The following is a 26,206-nucleotide window of genomic DNA, read 5'->3' as shown; positions in this document are numbered from 1 at the left end:
GGAAACCCACCTTCCTCAAGGTGTGTAATGAAAAGAAGAAGCAAGAAGAATAAAAGTCAACACTAGATAATGATAAGAACACAAAGATGCTGGGTGAGGGAGAGGCATGGGTGGATTGTCAGGATCTGAAGAGTGCTAAATACACTGATAAGTGACAACTGAGATGAAACTGTGGTCAGGAGTAGGTAACTTAGGCCAGGCAGACAAGCTGTCTACAGGCTGAAAAATCTAACTATGGTAGTAGACATTCAAAATAAGATTTGTTCACAGCAAGGGCAAGAAACTGAGCAAGTCAGACTTGTCTCTGCAGTACCTTAGTACTTATTTTTCCCTTTTCAGGCAACGCTTAGATACTGCAGCTCTTTTCAGTGCACAGATAACTTTCTTACCTGGAGAGGAAGGGCTGATGGAGGGTGGAAGAAGTGAAGTCTTAGGAAGTTGGAAGTTTGGATTAAGGAGTTCTCTTAGAGACACTCAAGAATTAGAGCCAGCAGTGTCTTTGCTGCTAGTTGTTCTCTGGGATTTTTAAGTTGGCACATCAGCTCCCTTGGTGGAGGTGGTCACAACAGGGTGTGGAAAGGAAGCAGGGTCCTTTCAAAGTGTCATTTAACCTACAGATGCTGTAAAAACTGCTGGTAAAATGCTGTCAAAAGTCAGTAATGGAGAGCTATATCTCATTCAAATTCTGTCAGTTCTGGTGCAGATATAATCTCAAAAGCACCAGAAGTCTTTGAGACTTACTGGTGGAAAACACTTCATAAGGTCTTGAACAAGACTGTTTCTCCTAGTTGTTTCTTCTCAGCTGCTGATATGGTTTTCATCACATACACTGTTTACGTACCTATATCCCTAGGATAGGTGTTAGGATAGGTTTCTGAATTTAGGTTATTAAATGATCACTTCAAAATACAAAGTGAGTACTGACCCTTCTGTACTGAAGGAAAACACCAGAATATGTTCTTTTTCCTTTATGAAGGCAGTTGTCAAGTTGGGAATAGATGCAAAAAGCTCTGTTTTAGCCCTCAATTAGTTCCCTTATTTGTCTGATGAGAAAGAAGCTTGCAATAGTCAGAAAGAGACAATGCAGAGAGCACCATGAGTGGGCAAAGGAAGGCCATGTCTTTTGGTATGAGTTTATGCCAGATAAAATGTTGACAGAACTGTAGCTTTACATGTACAGAATGCCTTGAAGCACTTCCCTGTAAGTGAGGGCATGTTGCAGTATGGTAATATAACCAGTAGGCAGAGACGTTTGTTCAAAGGGAGGGGAACCAGCACCCTGCAGTAAATGGCAAGCAAGCTACTGCCAGTTGCTCTCTTGGAGGGCATTGCTCATTCCAGGGGATAGGAAGGGAAGAGGTCTAACACTGAGGATCCACAGAGCAAACCCATAAGCACAGGCTCCTGAGGAGGCTGCTTTGGGTTCCTTTGTTCTGAGACTTTTGCTTTCCTCCCATGTCCAGACCCCTATTTTGACCAGCACAGCTGCAGTTGGAGTTGCTATTGTTCAATGCAACCTAGTGCTCATACCAAGCATTAAAAGAGTACCAGGCTTCAAAAATATAATGATGCATGTTAGCACATATTTCAGCTTTTTAGGTTTGAAAATGCTCATTAAACCTGCCTACAAGTACTAAAATTTACCACACACCATTTTACTCAAGTTCCTCTGCTGACAAAACCCATTCTTGTTGCTTGTGACAGTTAATAAAACAGGAATACAAGGTTCATCTTGCCCTGTGAGATGTCCCAGGCCTCCTGTTAGGGCATTTTTTGGCTTCAGGCTTTTCTTAGAAGCCATATTTGCCTCCTGTCTCAGTGACCAAAGCCATCCTTTCTAGGGAGCTTGTTTATGGTCCTCATTTTAGCTCTAAGAGTTGCCTCATCTCCTAGCAGACACCCCTTAGGCTTCTCCCTAAATACAACCTGCAGCCTGCAGCAGCACAGCTTTGTGCTCTACCACCTGACATGTTGCCAAATGCAATGACTGAATTTGTACATATGTGAACACTAGATGTGAAATCATGGGTTTGGACTTACTAAAACACTGCCCCCTATGTGGTGGCCCAAAACACGGTGGCTGTGTCACTGGGGAAGGTTGGCACAAGGTGCTGTACTGAAGTGCGGAGGAGAATGCTTTGAAGGCATTTCAATGGCCAGAGGATAGCAAGATGCCTGTATTGGCTGTGGGTAGCTGTTTTCTGCTGGTGCCTGAAAAATGTGCAGCAACTCAAGCAAGCCAGGGCATCCCCTGGTCTTCAGGGAGGTGCCTGTGGGATGGGGTGTGCCAGTCTAGGACCTGACAAGGGGCTTCTGCATTAGTGTGTGTGGTAGGCAGAGGCTTGTGACACCTGTGATGTTTGTGAGGAAGACAGGCTCTGTGGATGGGTGGCTGGATGCACCACCATGAAGGGTGGCTGGGAGAAGGAAAAGGTATGAGATGGCAAAGATGCAGTGCTCTCAGATGGCCATGGCAGACCTGGGCCATGTATTCCCCACCTGTGCCAAGTATCACCCGATCCTTCCCAGCCAGTTCCTCCGGGCGAATGGGAGACTGGCATGCAGTGAACCAGGAGATTTTAGTGCAATAATCACCTTTCCGGAGGGAAGGCAGTGAAAGGGGAGAGAGCAAGGATCAGCTGTGTAGCATTTAGCATGACTCTGTACTTCACTACCAAGTGCATAATCATGGCTAAAAAAATCGTGCTTGGAACCTGTGGGGGCAGGCTTGCTCTTCTGCCCAGGGAGGCGGTATCTTGCTGTTCTGTGGCACCCGAGGGGCTGTGTGTCGGGGTGGCATGCTGGTGAGCCCCGCTGGAGCTGCTCCGGCAGGCTGCGATGCTTCGGCAAACGCTAACGCCGAGGGGAAAAAAAGAACTGCTTCGAAGGCTCTTGTAGGAGCAAGGTACCGGGAAGCCCTCTGCAGCCCAGCATACCCAGCGTCGATTACCTATTAGCTCTGAATGTGCTTGTGCTGCGGGGCTGGGCCGGGGAGGAGGAAAGGGAGGCGGGGGCGGCCGGTTGGCCGTCGTGGGGCGGGGCGGGCTGGGCTGCGCTGTGCTGTGGGAGCCTGTGCCGGGACGTGCCGTCGGTGCGAGCTTGCGGAGCGAGGGCCCGTCAGCGCAGCCGGGTAGGACAGCGGGTTCGGCTGTTTCTCTGCTTCCTTATTTTACCTTGTCCCCGAGCTCTTCCCAGGCCCGGCAGCCGAGGGACGGGCTCGGCCGTTCGGCAGCCAGCCGGACCGTGAGTGGCGGGGCGGGGCGGGCGTTCGTCCTGCCCGGCCGGGCTCTGTCCGCTGGCGAACAGGGGCTGAAGCTGCTCCGGAGCAGCCCTGGGCAGAGCCTGGCGTGGCCGGCTCCCTGTGCGCCGGGACGCTGAGGAAGAGAGCGGGCGGAGCGCCCGGGACAGCCCGGTCCGGTTCCCGGCCTTGCGGGCGCCGAGCTGCCCCGGGACCCTCCCGCTCCTGGCCCCGGCGACTTTGCCTTGAGCGACAAGCTCCTCTACGCCCCTATAGCGTGTGTTGAGTGGAGTCCCAGACCTTGGCGGTGCTGAATCCCACCCCCTGGACGTGTTTTAAGGGTCCCTTCCCATTCTCGAGGCGGGGAGGTGAGGAGTTGAGACTGGAAAAGATCAGATGCTGCTGTATCAAAAAACCCCCAAAAAACAACAACAAACGAGTGAGAAAAAAGTAATCCAAACTGCCGAGGAGATGTGACTCCAGAGGCTGCTTTACCAGAAAGCAAGGGGGAAGCTTCCAAACCCCAGGTAGGGCTGGCAGCTGCTGGGAGTGGGGAAGTGGGCTGAAAGTGTGGCTGGCAGCACGTCTCAGGCTAACGCCTGTCGCCTGCCAGCGTGTGTCAAACCGTTTAGGGTGTTATTGGGAGGAATTTGCCAATTAGACAAGATTTTATCTTTGGGGTTTTTTTCTTAAATGCTTTCTGCATGTGCTGTCCTGAACGGTAACCTCAGTATTTTTTAACGATGCAAAGCACTGATGTTGCCTGTCATCTGTAGCAAGGTGTTTTCCTTAGTTGTGATTAATCATCCCGGGTTTCTATTCCAATTAAGCTGTTCACTTGAAGCACCAAGATAATCAGTGTCTCATCATATGAACTGGTCTTAGAATATATCAGCATGTTTGTCCCTCAGGTTGGATTCTTGGTAGACCAGAGGTATTTTCAGATTCAGGCTATTGTGTTTTCCTGGTAGTTGTAACGACCTGTCAAAGCATGCGCAGACTGGGAGCAGTCTGATAAGAGTGGAACCTTGATTGCTTACACATATGTGTGCTTGGGTTTCTTTCTTGCAGACATTGCAACCTGTGAGAGAGCTCAGATAGCTACTGAAGCACGATGAGCTATCCTTTGCCCTTGGATCAGAATCTGTGTTAAACGTTTGAATGCCATGTTCCAGTAAATAGTTTTTCTACATTAAACACAAAGGTCAGTGAGTTAATCTTTGATGTTGTCAGGGTGATACACAACATTCTGTGGTGAGCTTAGTCCCTTTTGACAGTAAGAGTTGATAGGTACTGGAGCCAAGATGCTTGAGAAGGGAAGAAAGGGAAGAGGAAACAGCTATTTGGAGACTCTAGGGATGGAAAGAGTCTGGCAGTGCTGAGCTATGGCTCCTGTTGTTGAGGCCTCCTGCATCCTCATGTAGTTGGCTCCATCTTTAGTAGTGGCATCTTCAAGGGTCCCCAGGAATGGTGAGGAACACACCTGATCATCAAATGGTTATATTTTGTAGAAAATCTTAAGGTGAAATCACACTTTTGCCAACACTTGCAGTAAATCTTTTAAAAGTTTTTAATACTCAACTTTGACTCAATACAGAGTCAGAACTGGCTTCCCTGGCTGAGCTGTGTCTCCCCAGTTGTCATCACCTCCCCAGTGAGTGATCTCACTGCTCGTGGGAGGTGTGCCCTGGGGGTGTGCCACTGCTCCAAAACCAAGGTTTTGTTGGAGAATGAAAGACAGTAGATCCTGTTTTTTACAGAAATAAAATACTAGTCAGAGTGAGTGCTTTTAGCAGAAAGCTTTTTTTTGTTTCCCCTGGAGAACACCACAATTTTCAGAAGAGCATCATAGAGGGATGTATTTGAGCAGCCCCAGGCAGCAGTTATTAAGCTTCAATATTAATGAAGGGATGAGAAGTGAATGCAGTCGATCTTGTCTGGTTTTCGCCTCAACAGCTTCCATGAGTGAAACAGTGACTGCCACGTCATCCTGGTGTGGCAGTTTCTTCCTTAGGAGTAGGTGGCCTGTGTAATTCTTTGTGCTTTGCTCTCAAAGCCTGCATGGAGTACTTGGTAATACTAGTCCCTTTTGTACTATTGGTACACTAGTTGCCTAGTTCTCATGCTAACAGAGCAGTGAGCAGCCAGGTTTATTTCTCCATGCTTTTGGGGTATATAGACAAGTTTTTAGGACCTGGGAGTTCTGCTGGGATGCTGTGTGCTGTACCAAGTGCTGTTTTCAGGGGAAAAACATCACAATTGGTTCTAAACATTATGACCATGGATGGCTTGTTCTGAATAGCAGATCCCATGTTTCACCTTGCATCGTATTTTTCTAACTTGGTCATGAATTTGAGGAAAACTTTTCTGTCTTTTCCCCAGTGGAATCACATTTAAGTGTATCAAACAGTGTGTCTGGGAACCTTCCTCTACAACATCTGTGAATGAGCAGTGCTTGGAAACAGGATCTGTGTCAAAAATGAACCTTGTCTCTGAACCATTGTGGTTTTTCTAATGAGATCAGTGTGCCACCTGCATCTCTCTGGGGGAGTGACTTTATTTTAAAGATATTGTAAATGTATAAACAACCTTCTGACCTTCCTCATTTCCATCTTTTGTTTTATTCTCAATTTCCTTCTCTTCCTCTTCACCCTCTCTCACAGTCCTGTGTCCTTGCAGACATTCCTTATTGCTGGCTTGAGACACATTACCAATTGACCATTGTTTCCCAGCTTCTTCAGAAAAGAGGAGGAAAGAGCTTGTGCAGTGAGGTGGATTTAATGAGCATCCCATAAATATCACAGTCAGCTACGTTCTGATCTTGTTTTTTGAAAGCATCACAGTACTCAGGCTCTCACCCTCTGACTCCTGTGGTGGCTCAGCAGAGCTCAGTGGTGGAATCCCTGCATGTACACATCGGATCAGCATCTCCATTTCATGAACACAATGGGCTTTTCATTAAAAAGCTGTGAACAGTGAGACCAGGGTGCCCCAGTGATGCTGTGATCCAGGAACTCCATTACCTCTGACAGGGTGGTGCTCTGAGAGATTGGTTTGTTTATTATTATATTTTGTTTCTCAGAGATAAGGAATTTGTGTTCAAGGCCTGAATATTTGGGTTTATAACTTTTTAATTAATTGTAACTGATCAGAACAACATTGGCACTGAAGCTTCTGTGAGAGGGTTGTTTGTGAAGCATTCATTATTTTCTGTTTACTTTGTGTGATGTGAAGGATTAGTAACATAACCAGTCCTGCAGGTGATGATAAATTCAACAACTATTACCTCTACTTTAAAAAGATGTTTGTTTTCATTATTATTAATCTTTCACATAGATGCCCTCCTCCAGCTGACACAAATTCCTTCCAGAGATGACCTAAACCTTGTAATTTGCCAGGAATTTAGAGTAGCTTTTTATTTAGAGTACCTCGCCTTACTTAATGTAGTGACCAAAACTATGGCTTTCATTTTGACTTGTAGAAAGCAAAAGCTCATGACTTTCTCTCAACATTGCAAAGTTGCCTTATATTAAACTGTGTCTCTTACCAGTCCATCTCAAGAGGGAAGAACATGTCTGTTAAATCCCAGGATAAATGAAATGCCAATATGGGCAAGAGGAAAATTGATTTCAATTGTTGTTATGTATTTACTTTCAATATTGAGAGTATAGCAGCCTGAATCACAGAGGCCAGATTGAAAATGAACTTAAAGCTGATGAGGAGGATATGTACATTTTGAACCACTTCTGATCTATCTTCAGGCTCCTTTGTTGTGTTACTCACAGCTCTGGAAAAGCATTGTCAGCATATTTATAAGCATTAAATTGCTTTTGTGGCTTTGATGGGCATTTGTTTTGGCAAATATATATTAGTTCCTTGCTGCAACTAGTATCCAGGTTGAAGTGCCAGGCCAGCTGTGTAATCTTGTTTATTTTACTGCCTCCATTGTATGTATTCAGATCATTTCCAAGCATGTGTTTGCTGTGCAATACCATAATATAGTGACTATTAAAGCTCCTGTAGGTTCAATGACTTTTGGAAATGGAACAATAATACATAAATTAGTGGGAAAGTACTGTAATCATGTGAATTCCTATCTATTATATCAATTGAAATGTATAGTTGAGAAAACATAGCCTTCTAGTAGTCTAAACAGTGTGATAGTTGCATGTATCTGTAGGAAAAGGAAAAAATAACACTCCTCATAGCATTTGATTTAATTAATAGTAAATATCTTCATATTTTCCTTCAGTGGGTGAGTGTGGTGACGGTATGTCTGCAGTTAACCAAGAACAGATTGGCTTTCTTTTAGTTACTCACTTGTTTTGGGGCATCAGATGAGTGAGGATCATATTATGTGATTAGAAGTGTTCAGGCTCTTTTGTAAAGAGAGTGCTACTCTTCTGATGAAAACATCACTTTCAGTATTGCACCCGTATAGCTCTTTCATCAGTGACTTGCTAAGCTTTCCCTAGTCTAAACAAAGCATTGGTGCTGCTATTTGTGTTGGTTGTTTTCATTGTGGACACGCTTTTCTTTCACTTTCACTGCAATCTGCCTTGTGTTACTCTTTTGATACAGATGGCTTTGTGGAGCTTGAAGTATGCCCTCATGAAAAATACTGTTTAAGTTCAGCTTAGAATAAACATAGCCTTCGTGCTGATAGCAGGGAGTGCAGAGCATACCCATCCATGCAGTGATCACATGCATCATCTCCACATGTCCATAAGTCTTTTTGCTTCTAATAAGACAGAAGTCTAAATTGCTTTTGCCCCTCTTTTCTACACGCTCCCACAATGAAAATGCTGCAGACAAGTAAGCACTGAAAAAGAATGTGTATTTGTGTTGACTTTTAACTCAACATTTCAAAGGCAAAGCAATTTCTATCCCGACATTCATCTTTGGTAATGTGGTTCAGCAAGTAACAGTGTAAACTGTATTTAAAAATACCAATTCTAAAGAGCACAGATGGCTGAGAGAAGCTGGTGTTGTGAGTACACTTTACTCTCTTTCAGGAGTACAGGTGATGTCAGAAGACAGCAAAGTGTCCTCTCAACTTTGTTTCCTAAAATACAACTTCAAATGAATTTCTTTTGTCCTGTCACTAAGTTCTCAAAGTGACAGTAGCTTCCTCAGAAGGGCTCAAACCTTAGTTACTGCTGTAGGGAACTTACCTGTGAATTACCTAAGTGATGTTTATAGTCCTCCTTGCAGCTTTTGTGCTTACTTTGCTGCAAGTTTTTCAGTGTCACGTTTCCTTACAGTATTTACTCTCTACTTCTGGTGAGTGAGATGGGAACAGGCAAATCCCATTTTTCATGCTCCCAGCTGCACAGACAGCATATTATAGTTCCACCTGTGCTGGCAGGGATTTCCTGTTTTAGAAGATTAATTAAGGTTGAGCAACTCTGAGTTCCTCCAAAAGAAACGATTTTCCTTTCCTGTATGGCAAGGGAGATTGCAATCTTCTGAAGCTGTAACCCACACCCACCAGTGAAGCTGTTGGTACCATTTAGAGATACCTAACTGTCTGTTTTCAAATCTGTTTTATTACAAGCATGTAAATCCAAGTAGCTGTTGTGGCTTCCTTTACCTCTTTTAGAGGTTGTTGTCCTTGTAGACAGAGTTTTATATCCAGCTAGAAGTTTGCCTCTCGCTGTTCACATGCTTGAATGGGTAGCACCCACTTAGCCTCTGCTGGTCTAGTTCCAAAAGTTAGAGGGTGAGGAAATGGCCTTTTTCCTTGTCTATTTTGGCTCTGACAAATTTTTTGGTTCACATCTACAGCATTAAACTGGCATATTTCTTGCCTTGTAATGAACTTCATTTAAACACAGCTCGCTTAGGAGAGATAGATTCTGGCTTTGTACTCGTTTTGTTGAGATGTCACTGAATGTATGATACCATTTGGTTTGAATATTGATGAGTGTACACATGCACTGCTTGTCCTTGTCCCCTAGAGATGCTCAGTTAAAACTGCAATACAGTTAGCTTTGCTGTACCAATGTCTGAGGCAGCTGAAGGAGCTGGTAGTGACTGTCTGCCTTTCCCAGCAGGATGAGGACATAATATATAGAGAAGGCAGTACCAAAGCCTTCCATCCAAAATACAACCTAGCAGACAGGTGCAAAGTGAAGCACTGAAGATATGCTGAGCTTGTTTTATGAAACATATCACGGTGATCAGCAGAAGGAAGACTCTTTCCACGTGGTTCTGACTGAAGCTGTTATCTGGCTTTGCTAGCCTGAGCTTCACAGAGACACTCAGCTTCTTGGACAGTGGTTGGTGGCAGAGATACTGTGAAGAGCCAGCCCTCAGGTTGCAGACCAAAAGTACTTTCTCTCTGAAGCTCTACAGATCTGTGAAATTACACTGTAGTAATAGAAGCACGTGGGACACAATGGATGCTCCTGTTTTCCTCACCTCTAGAATACAGGCAAGTATTGAATATTCTGTCACTACAGTTATTTTGTGGCAGTTAGCAGGTGGCATAGGCAGGTTGGTTGAGATAAAGTAACTGAGCCAGAACCTGCAGCAAGACTGATGAGTTGAGATGCTGCTGAGAAGGCAGCCCTGTCCCTCAGGATTCTGGCACAGTTGGGTAGTGACAGTTTCTGTGTACTTCCTAGAACCCAAATATTAAAACCAATCCTAGATAGTTTGAGCTGCATCTGTTACTGGCTTCTGCCAGTGTAGTTTGATTACTTTGCTTTAAACTGTGAAAACTCAGGACACGTAACACCATAATTTTAAGCAGTCTCAGGTTTTGGTGTTTGTGGGTTTTTTCCTCCTGTACTTTTTAGCAATGCCTTGTTTGGGGCAGGCAAGGTGAGGTCTTTTTGTACCTGGAAACTGCCAGATTTCCAAAATGCCAGAACTTGTTCTGTTGCATCTGTGAATCCAGCATGTGGCTAGAAGTGGACATGAAGTCAAGATGTGGTAGGATGGGAGGACTGGAGAGACAAGGGACAAGAAGGAATAGGAGGAGGGAAAAAAAGAAAGGAAACAGTGTACCATGCAAAAAGAATAGGAGAATGTGGAGAGAAGGGAAGGAGTTTGTGAGCAACACTGAGATTTTTAGTCTTGTTTCTAATTTAGGCACAAGCTATAAAAATATATGTATTCATATAGCTCTCATATGACTTGCTTTGAAGGCTAGTAAGATTTTCCATGAATAAAACTCTTTGTGCTGCTCTGACCTGTCATACTCAATATTTTAAAATAGCTACAGCTTAGCAGCAACTGATCTCCCGATTCCACCCTGGCATCTGGAACTAACACACCAGCCTGGGGTTAATAAAAGCTGTAAGAAACTAACAACTTGGTCTGTGGCACAGACACGTAACATTAGAGATGGCAGGGCAGCAGAATGAGATATTGTCCTGTTATATTTTCCACAGATCCCATCAAGCCCAGATGTAGCATTGTTGATTTGAGGTTAAGAATGAAAACAGTTCTTCACAAACACTTGAAGTATTGCCCAAGAGATGTAATTTTTCTCCCCCTACAGCTCTGTGCCTAGGTGGAATTCCCACTGTGTACTTTATTTATCTCATGCAGTTTTAAGGAGTTAGACTAAAAGATGACAGCTCATTTAGCATTCTTTTTAATCTGATTTAACAAAAACAATTTCATATCAATTTTAAAACTCATAGTGGCGAAAACTGGAAAAATAACTTGACAAATGACAGGCCTCTGCCAAATACCTTTGAAAGGTCACACTCAGACAGTCAGTTTGGAGAAACACAGTGGAAAGAAATTGTGTTAAGCTAGTTCTTTAATAAATGTCTCCTTAGTATCATTACAATGTACATCAGACAGGAAAAACTGAAAGGAAAAAGGTGAATTTGAAACCTTGGAAGATTATAGTCATCTGGATGGAAAGGACATAAACAGATGGGATGAGTTGGAAGAGGGTAAAATATACAGAACCTGACTTGCACTGAGCACAGATTGGTTTAGAAAGATGGTTCAAGTCAGCAAGATTGCTCATGTGTGTAGGATTATACATGTGGATATGTGAAATTGATCACTACAGACCCGAAGGGTGAAACAAATTGTGGTTTAAAAATGCATAAATTGTGCATCAAAAAGGCAGATGGCTAATGAAGATGCTCTGTATCTCAGTGTCTGTTAAGAAACCTGAGTGAAACAACTGCAGTAATGCAGAGCTGTTAGTAAGCTTGCTGTACAAGCATTGATTTGTAGTCTTTAACTGTAGCCTTAAATTTAATCCTTATGTGTTTGTGTGCCATCATTTGCTAAGCAAAAAGCACCTTGCTAATATGCAGATCAGTTGTTTGCTGCTGAGTGAATCGGTGAGGTGTATCAGTTGCCTCAGCATATTCTCATCAGGATGAAATGCAGGTAGAAGAGAGAACTCATCTTTGGTTCCAGTTTAGACTAGGAGGAACGATGTTGAGATAGCTGAGGTTTCTGACAGTCTGCAAGGCAATGCCACAGGCACATCCAGTATGTGGTAAAACTTGCATGTGCTCTCTGGATGTATGTGCTTGAATATTAATAGTTGCCTTACTGGGAGTGTGATTTATTCAGAGTTTGCCCAGGAGGATGGATTTATTTCACAGTGCTTTGATGCAGGCATGGAGTATAGCATGGGACAGCAGATTGTCCTTCTAAACTACAGGATAAAAGCACTTTTCAGATAGAGAGCATGGAAAAACCATATTACACTGTGACAGTGTCCTGTGTGTTTCTGGTGCTGGAAGGGGCAGGCTGCCTGAAGAGTTGTTACTCTCATGAGAAACAGAGCATCTTTTGTTGAGTCTCCCTACATTATTCAGGATTTACACAGCAGCAGCCCCACTTCTTTATCAGATACTAATTAAGGTCTGTTCATGTTTGTTTTCATCTTTTGAGGGAGGTTATTACCTGATCTTTAACAACTTGAAATAAACAGGTTTTTAATGGAGCTCACATGGTCAAGCCTATATAGAACTGCATCTTTTTCCCCTCAGCTTTCATCATGGGGGAAAAAGAGCAAACAGCAAAAGAAGATAATGCTCAGTTTTTCAAAGTATGTTTATGGTAAATGATAATTAGCTGAGCAGAATAGATTCTTAGGTTTGTGTAAAATCATTAAGTCATGAAATGTAATAGCATGTTCTTTGCTAGAAAACTTGACATCCTGTAGCAGGACCTCATTCTCCATACCTGTGTGTATTTCTTTTTAATAGGTATCTGGAAAGCAGTAGTTTGTGATGTGACTAAAATTCAAGACTTTTTTCTCAAAGGAATATTTAGCATTGGAGTCAAGATTTAAAGGTTAAGCATACATTTTACAGTTACGTTATTGAAGGGAAGATAATGTTACATTTTAGGGGTTTAAGAGATGATTTTGGATGTATTGTATGAAGGAATTGGCATGTTTGTTAAGTTTGCAGATGGTATTTGAGAAATAGAGACTTTTGTAATCACTACAGTATGGAGAAGATTTCTTTTTCTGTATTGTGGCCATTCTAGATATTGGATCCATTTGTTGTTAATAGATGCTTGAGAATAAAGGTGCTTGAGAGCTACTATTTGATACTTTCTGCTGTTGTAAGACACCCTTCTAGTCCACGCTATGATGGATTGACTCTAACTGGAAGCTGTAACTGGCAAAAGAAGTTTTAAAGGTACTTTAATAATAAAGTAAGGATGAGTTTGGAGTTGGCAGTTTAAATGATTTTGCATCTGTACCAGTTGTATGATGGCATTAGAAATGCTGTTGGATTTTGCATGGGATAGTTAAAGGCAGTGTGCTCACATTTAATGGCATTACATCACTGCTTTGCTTTAGCAACTTGCTGTAGTTTAAGATATGGATCACTGCTGCTGAAATACGCTTGCCAAAGGCTTTGCTTGAAGCTCTGTGAGTTAATGTACAGTAGGAAGGATATAGATGTATGGGTAGACAGGTATGTAAACATTTCCATACACCAAATGTGTATGGGCTTTCATTACCATCCAGTCTTGGCTTTTCACAGTCATGGTTATCTGCTGGATTATGAGTCTGCTCCCAGCTCCCTGGTGGGATGTGGTACACAAAACTGATGCAAAGGGGACTAGAAGGCTGAGCAGGGGCTGCTGCAGTCCTGCCAGACACTGCTTTATAACAAGATTACAGTGAATGCCAGGCTGAGGGCTGACATTTCTTGCATGTATTAAAAAACAGAAGGCCAAATTGCTGTGAAGTTGTAGGGGGGTGTGGATTATATACATCTATATGTGTTCAATGTGCAGAGCAGCAAGTCCCTCTTCTCTCTGCCGTACCATGTCCTGCTTTAGCCTTGTGCTGCTCATGTGAAGGCTGTGGCAGGCAGCTGCCTCCTTCTAGGGCCTGTAGAGACATCTCAGGGCATGAGCTGGGGGGCATGCTTCTTGTTTGCATATGGGGATTACTCTTTCTTAGGAAAGCAGCAGTGGCTAGCCAAAGCTTTCTCCAAAAGTGTTTGTGGATGGTTTGGTCTTTCCAATAGTTCCTCTTCTGTGAGGGAGCTAAAAGCAGCAGAGAAGTAGCATTGAAAAACCTTTATTGACTCCTTACTGAGCACTGATGTTCCTGTGATAACTGTAATGCAATCAGTAACTCATTGCTGCATTGGGAAGCCTACTAAGAGTTGGTGGCCTTGAGGTGGGGAGCTGTGATATTCAGTACTGTTAACTCATCACTTCTCATTCAGGTGTGGGAGATCAGGCAAAAAAGGCTGCTGCTGTAAGTAGGGAGGGTAAAGAAAGGGCTTGGAGGAGGTTGTTCTCTGATATTTCTGCTTTCCATATTTTGCCCAAACAGTTGCACATTTCTTACTCTGGAAGCAATCTTATTGCAATTTAGGATGAAGTCCAGGGAAACTCATTTCACTTTAAGACAGTCTTTCAAAAAGTTATATTGGAACCAAATGATCAGTAAGCATCAAAAGAGGTTAATAATCTCCTGTCCTTTGTCTGCCTTATGTCTTGTTATGCCAGTAGTCTTCACATGCAATGCTGCTTATGAACACCTATCAAAACCACAGTAAACTCCAGTGTTAGTTTGCCTACTTTCAGCTTGTAAGATCAGTTGAGCTTTTTGCTTTTCAGACACCTTTGTGTAGTGAGAAAGGTACTTCTTTTTTTCAGGATCAGGAAGCCCCTTGGTATTAACTGAAGTTTAGTGGTGCCAGTGTTGTGTCCTCAGCTGGGCTGCAAGTTTGATTGCTGGGAAATCAATCTCTCTCTCCCCACAACTCAGCCCTGTGCAGCTAACAGACATTACAAGAAATGATTTATACTTTAGAAAGTTATAGAAAGTGGATGACTTTGTCTTCCCACTTAACAGGTCTGTTCAAATTTTTGCCCAAGCACTTTTTGGAGTGGAATTTGGTGATGTTTCCTCAGAGTTTCTCAGATACTTGACCTTAGGTCAGTCTCTCCTACAGAAAACACTTTGGGAAAGTACAAATTCCAGTGGAAAATCCCAGAAATTTCCTTGGGCATTTCTCCTTTGGGACTAACAATTCTCAGTCTTACGGTGGTGATTCGAGATCTCATCTTTATCCTAGCAATGTTTTAGCTTTTAAGTGTGTTCCCTTTTGGTTACTTGCCTCAGAGATACATTTGCCTATGCTGAGAAGTGTCATAGATGGTAAAGGAAAAGGAATTACTGGCATATGCTGTGCAGTCAGTGTGCATGCCTAAAGCAATACTAAATTCCAAGGGGATTTCCTCTACCAGATTGAAAAGAACTGTAGCTTCCCAACACTCTGCACTCACATCCCTAGGAAAAAAAAGAAAATACATTATCTCAAAATAGAGGCAGGAATATTATTGGCCAATTCATGATGGGAAGCCAGAGGTCCATATAAAACATCCTTAGTGGTATGAGAAGAACCTGACTTGTTTCTGATTGGAATTTGTCATTTGTCCTTAAATGTATTACCAGAACTGTAATATTTTTGGGACATCACTGCATAGACTGTAAGGCCAATCAGAGACTTTAGGAGAAGGACATCTCCAAGTAAGGCTTCAGTAGGTAAGTTTTAAATGGGTTTAAAATCTGTGTTGGGAAACAAGGGAAGAGGAAGATTCCAGTCAGTGACTGTAAGTAAATGCTTCATTAATATGAAGCTTTAGGTGTATAATAACTGAGGAAGTTGTTGTTCCGTTATCACAGAGGGAAGCAATACCAGTCAAACCAAGGCCTGCAGCAGAAACGTTTACTGGAAATATTTACATGTTACTTAATACCTTGACATGCATTATTCAACTTGTGTAATGTCAGGGGTGGAGCAGGGAGGAATGGCTTTGCAGAAGAATTTTCTTGCTCCCCATGGAGTATTTTCCTGAGAATAGCTACCTTCTTTGGCAATGAGGTACATTCCAGGAATGAAAAAAGAACCACAACTCTTCAGCCAAGTTTTTATGAACTATTGGAATGTGTTTGTTCCCTTGCAAAGGTGACCTAACCTTGTCCAGATGGCTAGCCTTTCTCTGAGCAGTGCTAGCCTGTCAAACTTTATTCATTCTAGGACAGAATTGCAACAAAAGTCCCCTGTGAGCCCCCTCCAAGCAGGAGAGCTACATGCTAGATGGTAGAGCTGTTTAAATGGATGCATTTCTCATATTGGAAATGAAACCCCAGTCTCCTCGAGTTATGTGCAGCAAGCACTCCCTCCTGAGCAAACCACTTAAGCATGTGTTTCAGTTTTCCTGATGTGTCTAAAGGACTTTCTGAACTGCAGCCAAAAGGACTGTGTGTTGAGGAAAAGGCAAAAAGAGTTCATCTGCCCACGTTAGCAACATCACAGTGATGGAGTGAAGGAGAGGGGAAGGAGAAATAGATTAGGAAGCGTGAAGTTAAACTGGCATCTGTCTTCTTCCCTCTATGTTTGCTTAGCATCCACACAGACAGTAATTTCATGATTCACCTGCTGAAGTATTTGTTTTGCTGACAAAGCTGTGATAAACAGAGACTTGGCATAATTTGCATAGCTGTTTAAAGGCGAATGAGTCATATACATGAAGCTTTCAGTCTTGTGATAGATTTCCAGACTGGGTGAAACACACACATGTTTTGGTTTGGTTAATCAATACTTGGAAACATTGTTTTCAAAAGTGTTTTGCCAGGAAGCCTGGAGTTTCCAAAACAGTGAGGAAGGCTTCATTTGTTAGTTTTGAAGCTAATGCTAATACACTTCCTCTCTTATGCCACAACAACTTTTTTTCTTCATGGCATCTAGCCAGATTTAGTAAGGTTAGCTAGGGAGGACTAAAAATGAACATGGTGCACTTGTAGCTCAAAGAAACTGTCTAAAATGTAATTCCTAGAAATAACATGAGTCTTCCTGATTCAGGATGACTGGATTATCTAGCAACAAAAGACTGTGCAGAGCATTGGTTCAAAAGATATGTTGGCCTTTTAGGAGTATTCCTAGAATCAATCCTGCACTGGTTGTCTGGTGCTGGTTAATAACAGTTTGTGAGTACTGCTCTGAAATGCATCAGGGTACTCTGTTTTCTGAAGGTGGGACTCACGTCTCATGATTGTGGGAAGTTAAAGTAATAGAACTGGGAGATGAAAGTGGTTCTGTTTGTTCCAGCAGGGCACAAAATATTCTTGGTTCTCACTGCTTTCACTGCATCTTAGTGACTGTTTGCACTGATCTTAGTGTAGGGCAATTTTATAGCCAAAAAACATTGATGTGATTAGATGTTCATGAATGAGTATTAGGGAAGTTTCTAGACACTTGAAACATCCTTAATAAGAACTGTGGGTGCCTTTTGTATGCCTGAGATATATATATATATATATATATATATATAGAGAGAGAGAGAGAGAGAGATATTTATATATATTTAGAATCAATCACAGAATCTTAAGGATTGGAAGGGACCTTGAAAAATCATTTAGTCCAACCCCCCTGCCAGAGCAGGGCCACCTAGAGTAGGTCACACAGGAACTCATCCAGGTGAGTTTTGAAAGTCTCCAGATAAGGAGACTCCACAACCCATCTGGGCAGCCCCTTCCAGTGTTCCCTCACCCTCACAGTGAAGAAGTTATTCCCTATATTTCCTTGGAACTTCTTGTGTTCCAGCTTGTACATATTGCCTCTTGTTCTGTCATTGGACATCATTCAGAAGAGCCCTTTACATATTGGTAAACATTAATGAGATCATCCCTCAGTTTCCTCTTCTCCAAGCTCAACAGCCTCAGCTCCCTCAGCCTTTCATCATAAGGGAGATGCTCCACTCCCATAATCATCTTGATGGCCCTGTGCTGAACTCTCTCCAGCAGCTCCCTGTCCTTCTGGAACTGAGAGGCCCAGAACTGGACACAATATTCCAGATGTGGTCTCACAAGGGCAGAGCAGAGGAGGAGGAGAACCTCTCTCAACTTGCTAACCACAGCCCTTCTAATCCACCCCAGGATGCCATTGGCCTTCTTGGCCATGAGGGCACGTTGCTGGCTCATGCTCATCCTGCTGCCCACCAAGACCCCCAGGTCCCTTTCCCCTTCACTGCTCTCAAGAGTTCATTTCCCAACCTGTACTGGTAGGTGGGGTGCTTCTTTCCCAGATGCAAGACTCTACACTTGCCCTTCTTAAACAATTGTTATGGTTGGAAAAGACCTTTAATATCATCAAGTCTAACCACTAACCTTACACTATCAGGCCCATCACTAAACGGATGGTGACTGCACCACTTCCCTGGGCAGCCCCTTCCAATGCTTTGTAACCCTCTTGGTGAAAAAGTTCTTCCCAATGTCCAATCTAAGCCTCCTATTTTGAATAGTCCTTTTAGAAATAGAACCTCATCAATAGTATTAGAACTGTATGGTATTCACCAGGGCTAAGAAGTTCAAATCTGAGATTTTAAGTAGTGATTCTTAGCTGAGAACTGATTTTTTTAAAGGAATGATGCTGTGTGTAGTATTTGTTATTTTTCTTGTGTTTATTGATTTTTAAAATTTTACTTGAACCAATTCAGTTTTCTCTGATGTGTAGGTATAGATACAGATGTACTTACTTTCTAGTACACATATCATGGTTTGACATGAGAGCCATTTCTGGTAAGGAGGAAGGGGCTGTAAAGAAGATCCTGTAAGAAGTTGTCCAAAACTGTCCCCAGCTCTGAGCCAGACCCACTGCTGGGGCTGAGCCAATTAGATGCCTCCATGATCACTTTTTAAGAAGTCAGAAGAGGAGGCTTCTTCCTCCTTCTTCTTCCTGTTTCTTCCTTCTTCTGTCCTTTCTTTTCTGGCTGATGGTGGTGCAAGGAGTAGGAAGAGTGAGAGAAACAACCGTGCAGACTCCAAGGTGGGTGAGGAAGAGAGGAGGAGGTGTGCTGGAGCAGACTTCCCTGCATTCTATGGAGAGGACTGGTGAAGCTGAGATTTGTTTGCATTTTGCTAAAGACCCCACATCAGTGGCAGAGACTTATCTTGATAATGACCTTGTATCAGGGGCAGAGACTCATTTTGCTTAAGAACCCCAAGCCAGGGGCAGTGACTATGGCTCGAGGAGGCCATGTCCCGTGGGAGGGACCCAATCACTTCATCACTGAGCCAGGGGCAGTGATTCTCTTCATTAAAACTGTGGCTGGAGGAGACCATGTCCCAAGGAAGGGACCTTATATCTGCAGAAACTGCAACCCTGGCAAAGAATCCATGCCAGAGATATTCACCAAGGACTGTCCTGTGTGAGGGACCCTGTATGGGCAGAAGCTGCAGCTGCTGGGAACAACCCACACCAGAGACGTTTATTAAGGACTGTGTCCTGGGGAAGGAACCCCATGTTGGAGCAGGGGAAGAATGCCAGGAGTCATCCTCATCTGAGCAGAGAGAAGCAGCAGAGCCCATCTGTGAGACACTGACCCCATTCCCTGCCTCCCTGAGCCATTGAAGGGGAGAGGAGGTAGAGATATGGGGAGCGGTGACTTGGGTCCAGGCAACCTTGCTTATCTTTTTACTCCCATTTAGCTGGGGCCTCTGCCATCCTAACAAGGATGGGGATGAATGGAAGGCACTGAGTGAGAGACTGTCATGGTGCTTCTCTGCTAGCTGGACCAAACCATGACAACATAATAATCAGTGATATTAAAGCAATGATGTTTTTCCACAAACTAGTGAAACATTAATACAGCACCTGAGTGTTATGGCAGCAGTAATGGGTCGCATTTGCTTTTACCTCTTTCATTTGGCTTGCACATGACATGTAACTTGTGTGAGATAAAGATCTCTTTTTGAGCAACTGTTTCATGTTTTGCAAATGGCACATGACAGAATTCAGTAGCTCACTGCAGGTCAGTAAACATATTTGACTCGGAGAGTAACAACATCAGTGTAATTTAGGGGCTAAAGACTACATGTTTTCTCTTTTACAGCATTTCTACACAAAAGAAAGTCTTGCTAACCCTGACTTATACCACTGTGACTGGACAACGAGCTTCTCTAAGCAAACTTGACAAAACATCAGTTAAAAGTCTTCTGCAAGAACAAATTCAGAAATAATACAGCATATTTTGTATCCACAGTCATTACAATGTGTTAGACTCAATAGTATTTGTGATCACTATTCATTTTCACAGTTGCTACAACCATCCTGTTATCAAAACAGCTTTAACAAAAAGGCCAGCTAGAAAAAAAATATGTAAAGAAGATGGGAAGACAGAGATTTCTTTAAACCATCTATGTTAAAGTTCCTGTAATGAAACTCTTTGTAGTCTTTGCCTCTGGCTGAGAATAGTAGTATATCTTTAACCCACAAGATGCTGTGCTGTGCTTGAAGGGTGTCAGAAACTCCTCCTGTAAGGATAAAAAGGTGTTTTATTGCCTTGTAAATTGTTAGACAGTCTAATCCTAGCAAGGATGTCAGCAAAAAGGATCCACAAAAGTTAGTTGTGAAGCCTAAATTTTCATAATTAGCATATTGCAAAAATGAACTGTTAATATAGCTGCTTCGAAGCAAGTAGAGCAGCTATTGCAACTTGAAGTGCTAACACATTACAACCTGCTGGACATTGAAGCCTATTTTTAGTAAAAGAATAAATAAGCCAGCTGTGTCCTACTTTTTGTCAAAATGTGTCATGGGATTTTTGTATTTGATTAGAAAAGTCAGCAGAAATGACACAAGGGAACTCAGTGCCTCATCTAAAAACTGTCAATTTTAACAAACCAGTGCTGCTTCTTGTAACAAAAATATGTTAACATGGGGTTTGAAGTCAAACCCATAAAGTGAGCAGAGGAGATAATAGCTTGACGGGAGAGTTGCCCGTGTGGTGCGTGAGGTTACATGTGGACAGAAGTCTTGGTTCTATTAGACATCAACTACTCAAGAGGCTTTTGATGAAATAAGTTGTTTTGTATTGATGAATGGAACTATTTTTTGGAAAATATGTGTTGGAAAGCTGGAAAAATGAAACACTATGTGGAGATTTTTTTATATATAAAGTGAGACTGTAGCAGCAGTCAGGTGGCTGTTGTTGGTTTTTGTAAACCCCTTACTCTTCCTAATTCTGAGCAATTTTTTTGGACTTTACTGGTTGGTGAGAGATGAATATCCACATGCCTCATGAACCTCTTGTGCAGACCTCTGTTTGCAATAAGCAGGTGCAGAAAGTAAGCAACTATCATATATATATATCTGCTGTAGTATAGATTTGGTGACAACTAAATACTTTCAACCACTTTCTCTACAGATAAGTGATATAAATCAGCTTCTGCTTTATTAACAATAGAATTGGCATAAATTGGTCAATAAACCCACCATTTAAAACTTCTCTGTCTTAAGAGCTCCTGATTGTGGTGTTTCTGTGAACTGGAAGCAATATGATGATGTACCTTCTAGGCACCTTCTAGACACTCTGCAGCCTCTGTATACAGGGGAACTCTCTAGCTCCCTGAGTCCATCTCTCAGTCCACATCCCAGATTTAGGGAGCTGAAGAAAAGCAGTTGTACTCTGTGGGGTCACAAGCATAAGAGAGCTTTGGTGGGTTAAGGCCTCTCTCCAGCTTGGGTCTGCTGCTGCACACTACCTCTTACAGCTTGCCAGAGTGGGGAAAAGGGGAAGGAGCTGAGCCCACTCATTCACAGCAGGACTCTGTTCTGACGCTGAGTCAGCTGACATGCTGGTGCTTCTGGTGTGTTACAGCAGCCAGGGGACGTCAGAGAGGTTGAGGTAGAGGCCTTCTGTTTCAAACAGCTTTACATCATTAAAGAAAGTTTAAAATTTTAAGATGAGAGGCACCAAATTCAGTACAAGGGACAGAGCAATGAAGTGCCAGGATGCTGAATATTTGGGTATCAGTACTGTTGGCTATTTGAGGTGCTGCTGTAGATAACAGTGGTTTGCCTCTCTGGCTTCCATATGTACACTCCAAGTTCTCAGCAGATGCACCTTTCAGCTGAGTTTTACACATATTGAATAACTTGGTTTAGCAATGCACTGTTTATAGCCCCTTGTTCTTGCTTTAGGCCATAGCTTCATTAGCCAAATTCTGCATCCGTTTTTCCTGACATTTGCATTTGCAGTCTGGTACTGATTGTTACTCAATCCATTATTTGCTGCTGCTGCCTCCCTCTTCAACAGAGTCAGTGTGAGAAACAGAGAGAAGCTTATTGTAGACACACACAGTGGTGCAAGTGCAGGAAAAGAGAGCAACATACCGCAGAGAACACCTCTGAGGGAATGTTAGGCTTACAGAATTGAACCAGATGAGTTTTTCTCCATGCCTTTAGCACTGTGTCAGTGCACCCTGAAAGGCCATAATGGCAATGGCCATTTTTGATTTCACACATTGGTCTAACATATGCAGAGATGGGGAAGGTCCAGGTCCAGCCTACCAGCTTTCATTTATCAGCTCAGACTGTTACACGATCCTGCTATCTGTTGCATCATCTCTACATGTTGTAGTACTTTAACCTACTGCATGAAATCATGTATAGACTTAGTAAATGTACTTTTAATAGCCAAAATTCCTTGGAAATCTCTTTAGTATTTCTGGTTTAGGAGATAGACTTTGACAGTTAAATCTGATACTTGTGATTTATTTTTTCTAAACACATGGATTGGAATAGTCATGCCAAAAATATCCACTTGCTGATTAGCACCTCTTAAATTTCAATGACTAACAACAAATTCTATCCCCCAAATGGTAACAACCCACAACCTTTGGCAACAGGGCACAGTTTTTTCCTAGTATAAATGGAGAGATTTTAAATGGGAGAGGAAAGTTTTGTTTGTTCCAGATAAGGTATTTTTTCAGTGTTACTATCCAAACTGGCTTTCCTCTAGTGACTGCCTAGGAGAATGTTACATGTTTTTCATACACAAGATGTTCTAAAGCCTTTTATTTGGATGGCAGTATACAGCACACAGACAAAGCAAGGACTGATAGGTGTAAAGTGACCATTATTCTCTCAACTATTGCCCATGCAGTTTTCAATATAACTTTCTTTTAAAAAGAAAATAAATACTCAGGAGAGATTCTCATGTTGCTCTGTATTCACCACAAAACATTCCTTTGCCTCAGCTACATGTTGTAGGTGTTTCCATTGTATCACAGTATCAGATACTGGCAATTTTCTATGAGCATTTAATTTTGTAATCAATGATTTCTAAGAAACTTCTGACCAGTATTGAGCTGTATTCTGCATCATTATCATTTAGAGTCACTAAACTGCTACTTTAGGCCAAGATCTTTCACGTAGCATCTTTTCAGTTGCATTTTCTCTCTCCCTCTGTCCAGGTCTGCTGCAGCAGTTCTATGACATCTGCAGATATGCAGACAACATTTGTGCTAGTTCCTTTCTTTTGATCACTGCAGTGACACAGAGCTAAAATACTGGAAACTTAGAATGCTGAAAATGGTGCATTTTTCAAGTGACCAAGAATGTGCCCTAGGTGTACAGCTGTTTCACATGCAAAGACATGACTCAGATACAGCCTTTTTAGACAAAACCCTTTTGTTATACTGAGAACACATGTAACAATAGCCTGAAGGGGGAGAATAATAGAGGATTTGTTGTTTTGTGAAGGTGGTGGAGAGAGAATCTGAAGATAAGGAAACTGAAAATTAAAATTGTATTTAAAGTCTGTTTTTCACATATAAAAATGTTTCTTAAAAAACATGTCTTAAAAGATGTTTCAACAAGTTCCTTATCCATATTGCACACTCTGTGCATAAAAACTGCATGTGTGGCAAGAATGTGAATATCAAGCAAGTTGATCTACTGTAATCCAAAAAATGTTGATTAACTACTGACTGAGATCTCTCTGCCACCACAGCTAAATATTGATGTTGTATTTGGAAGCGTTAAAACACAAAAGGGAAAGGAAAATCTAAATCAGGGATTTTCAGCCCTACAGAAAAAACTGTGAGGGCGTATTTCATTGAAATCTAATCATAGATATAGCAGAAATTGTCTATATAAGACATTTTAAGTGCTGGGAGCATGATGGACACTTCAAGGTGTCATTATTCAATTGGAAAGATGGCAGTGCAGTAAACAGATTTCTGGATTGTAGCCCTCTGCTCAGTCCAGTAAATCACTCACATCATAGTTGACTTACACTTTACAAAGACTGCATGGGATACTGTGGAACAACAACCTGGTGTTGAAAGATCCAGAATAAATAGCTCTTTTCTAAAAAGCATTATCTAGCCTTTCCAGGCACAAACCTATTTGTCATCAGTAAGGCCAACGAGTGAGCCAAGGTTTGAACATCCAGGCCAAGACTATCTGGAATATTTAATGTCAAAACCACAAGTATTACAATGGCTTGAGAAGTTACATATCTGGGACTTTTTGTTTACTGGATTTCATGAATACCTTGCTTTCCAGAAACATATTTCAGTAGCAACGTAAACTTCAAACAAAAGAGACAAGTGGCTCAATGTGCTGAGGTAAACTTCATGATATAGGACAGGATCTGTAGAGGTTCTGCTGCCTCTGTATGATCTGGATGCTTGCCTGACAAACCAGCCACTTTCATTTGAAATCCATTGGCTTTTTTTCTTTTTTGTTTTCCAGGAAGAAGGGAAGTCAAGTGAAGTTGCCACTCTCCTGTGGCATGAAGCAGCAGCATGATATTCAGGAAACAATGCCTGTAGAACTCAGCAGCCTTAAAAGAACTCCTTAAGAGTGGGAAGGGGAACTATTAATCGGTGTGTGCAACAGAGCTTTGAAGGCAACTGACACGTGGTAGGCAAGGTTCTCCTTATCTTCTTCCCTTTTGCTGACGTTTGCCTAATGTTGCACTGCGTGCTCACCGCTCATGCAAAAATCCTATTTGCTGAAATAAGTGGGGAGATCATTGTCCTCGACATAAATTTCCAGTCAATCCATGTTGTGGTTGCTTGATTTGTTTGTAACAAACAACTCATCCAAACTTAATGAATTTTTAGTGCCTGGAGAATCGGTGACGTTGGTGACAGAGTAAATCCACCTATCTATTTTTCAAAGCTGGAATAACTGGAAAAAATATCAGATAAAACTAGCTAAGACTAATAATACAGCATGATTATTAGCAACCGGCTGTTACAATAGTGTGATCACACTGAGTGTAGACTATGCCCCGCCCTGTTTTCATTAAAGGCGGTAGGAATGTTACTGCAGCCCAGCACTGCGTGGGACAGGGCTATCTGCGAGCAAAAGTAGTTTCATTACTGGCTACCTTCTACTTTGCTTTTCTTTGTTTGCTTCTGTTAAACCTTGGGAAACCACCTCTTTTATACCTACTGCTTTCAATGCAATTGTTCCCACGAGCTCAGCACCAAGACTCTTAAAATGAGGATTTATCACGGAAATCATTGTTAAGGCAATAAGCTGCCCTAATGAGGTCTTCCCGGCTCATTGCCAACAGCCGCTGCGGAGAGCTGCTCTTTGCTGGACCCTTTGCAGGAGAGGGCAGGGGGATAGTTGCTTCTCGCAGCTCGGTTTCTGAGCCTTCCCGCAGGTTGCTGCGTCCCTGGTTGGAAGTAGGGGTGCGTACGCTTTATGGGGCATCCGCGAGGGAGAAGCGCGGCAGAAAAGTCCCAAACCAGAGCGGGAAAACGAAACTTGTTCGTAAATCCGCGGGGCAGGGAGGCAGCGGGAGCTCAAAGCCGGGGACTGCTGCAGGGGCTCCGTTGGCCGACGGTCACTGCAGAGCCCCCGCCCGCGCCGGGGCAGACCAGAGGCGGGGGCGCGGGCCGGCTCCGCACCGCACGAAGCGAAGGCACCGCCGCCCCGCGGCCATCTCCGCCTCTCACGGAAAAATGGACCCGGGAGCGCCAGGAGGGGCGGGGCCGCGGCGGGCCATTGGCCGCCGCCTGCAGTTTGATAGCGAAAGCTGCACCCACGTTGGCGACCGGCGTCGAGGGGGTGGGACGGGGCCCGCGGGCGAAGCTATTGCCTAGGTAACCTCGCACCCCGCTCCGTGCCCGCGCAGGAGGCGGCAGCGCGCGGCGGGGACGGGCCCGGCGGCGGCAGGGAGCGGGTCCCCGCGAGGGACGGGCCCGGCGGCGGCAGGGAGCGGGTCCCCGCGAGGGACGGGTCCGGCGGCGGCGGGAGGGAGCGGGTCCCCGCGAGGGACGGGCCCGGCGGCGGCAGGGAGCGGGTCCCCGCGAGGGACGGGCCCGGCGGCGGCAGGGAGCGGGTCCCCGCGAGGGCCGGCGCCGCCGCGCTGGCTGAGAAGCGGCGCAGGAGACAACGGCGGCCGCTGCCTGGGCAGGTGGGTGTGCTCGGGAAGTGGCGGGGGAGGGGGGAGATGTCTCGAGTTATCTGTGCCGGGCTCTGATGGGGACGGGACGGAGATGGAGCGGACCGGGCGGGCAGGTCTGCGTGGCAGCGGGACGTGCGGCGGGGCTTCCCCTCGGCTGCTGGCGCTGCCGGCTCGTTTCGGTCCCTCCCTGCCCCGGTCGTGAGCTCCGCAGGAAAACGGCACTTCTCGGCTGCCGCTTGTTGCGACACGGTAGTTGCTCAACCGACCGGGCGGCTCCCTCCCTTC

At 43.7% G+C, this 26,206-nt stretch overlaps 1 protein-coding gene across 5 annotated transcripts in view; it reads left to right on the top strand.

The window, feature by feature from the left end:
• The first annotated feature begins 3,050 nt into the window (after positions 1–3,050).
• PIK3CB (phosphatidylinositol-4,5-bisphosphate 3-kinase catalytic subunit beta) overlaps positions 3,051–26,206 on the top strand; it is an 89,796-nt gene continuing 66,640 nt past the window's right edge. For 2 of the 5 annotated variants that reach the window (XM_062005992.1, XM_062005987.1), the window contains exons 1-2: positions 3,051–3,130; positions 24,250–24,420. The gene's annotated coding sequence lies outside the window, so the exon portion shown is untranslated. Of the gene's footprint in view, positions 3,131–4,384; positions 4,443–24,249; positions 24,421–25,683; positions 25,931–26,206 lie in introns of those variants that run through there. The other 3 variants (XM_062005988.1, XM_062005991.1, XM_062005989.1) reach the window with 3 other exon arrangements.

The sequence above is a fragment of the Colius striatus genome, chromosome 12 (genome assembly GCF_028858725.1).
Source record: "Colius striatus isolate bColStr4 chromosome 12, bColStr4.1.hap1, whole genome shotgun sequence".
Taxonomy (NCBI): Eukaryota; Metazoa; Chordata; class Aves; order Coliiformes; family Coliidae; genus Colius; species Colius striatus.
This window is presented reverse-complemented; position numbering and strand designations above follow the sequence as displayed.